The sequence below is a fragment of the Fukomys damarensis genome, unplaced genomic scaffold, assembly GCF_012274545.1.
Source record: "Fukomys damarensis isolate Sample0158 unplaced genomic scaffold, DMR_v1.0_HiC HiC_scaffold_37, whole genome shotgun sequence".
NCBI classification, from domain to species: domain Eukaryota; kingdom Metazoa; phylum Chordata; class Mammalia; order Rodentia; family Bathyergidae; genus Fukomys; species Fukomys damarensis.
In genome coordinates, this window is record NW_022900949.1 from 49,262,775 (window position 1) to 49,263,934 (window position 1,160).

Sequence of the window (1,160 nt, forward strand, 5' to 3'; positions counted from 1 at the left end):
TGTGATTTCTTGATAGCAGTCATTCTTTGTGGGGTGAGGTGGAATCTCAGTGTTGTTTTCAACTGCATCTCTCGAATGATCAGTGATGTAGAACATTTTTTCATATATTTACTTGCTGCTTTTACTTCCTTGTCTGAGAAATGTCTGTTCATTTCGGATGCCCATTTTTTAATCGGGTCTTTGTATTTGGGGGGGCTGATTGTTTTGAGTTCTTTATATATTCTTGATAATAGTCCTTTGTCTGAGGAACAGCTGGTAAAATTTTTTTCCCACATTGTAGGTTGTCTCTTAGTTCTGTTGATGGTTTCTTTTGAAGTACAGAAGCTTTTTACTAAGATGAGATCCCAGTTGTTGATTCTATCTGCTAGTTCCAGTGCTACTGAGGATTTGTTCATAAAGTCTTTTCCTATGCCAATGTCTTCCAGAGTTCTGCCTAACTTACTTTCCAGCAAGTTTAAAGTTTCTGTTTTAATATTTAGATCTTTAATCCACTTGGATTTTAATTTAGTGCATGGTGAAAGATAAGGGTCCAGTTTTAATCTGTGGCAGGTTGACATCCAGTTTTTCCAACACCATTTATTAAAGAGGCTATCTTTCCTCCACTGAGGATGGTCAGCTCCTTTGTCTATGATGAGGTAGCTTTAGTACATCTGGGTTTGTTTTGTGTCTTCCAGTCTGTTCCACTGATCCTCAGGCCTGTTTCTTTGCCAGTACCATGCTGTTTTTATCACAGTGGCTTTATAGTATAGTTTCACATTGGGAATTGTTATACCTGCTGCCATGTGTCTGTTGTCTAAGATGGCTTTTGGTATTCTAGGTCTCTTATGGTTCCAAATGAATTTTTGGATTCTTTTTTCTAGTTCTGTGAAATATAGTGTTGGAATTTCAAATGGCATTGCATTGAATGTATATAGCAGGTTTGGTAGTACGGCAAGGCCATATTCTTAAGTGAAATAAATAGGACACACATGTAAATAGCAAATGGTCTCTCTGGTGTGAAAAACTAAAAGTGTAAATGAGATCCAAATTGTATAAGTGATAATGTGAAATAGGAAGAAAAGGGCTAAGGGTGTATAGGTGAAGTAGGAAGAGTAGGGGAAAGGAAAGAAGGGAAAAGAAAAAATATGAGAAACGGAAAAAATGGAAACAAAGTCTTTGTA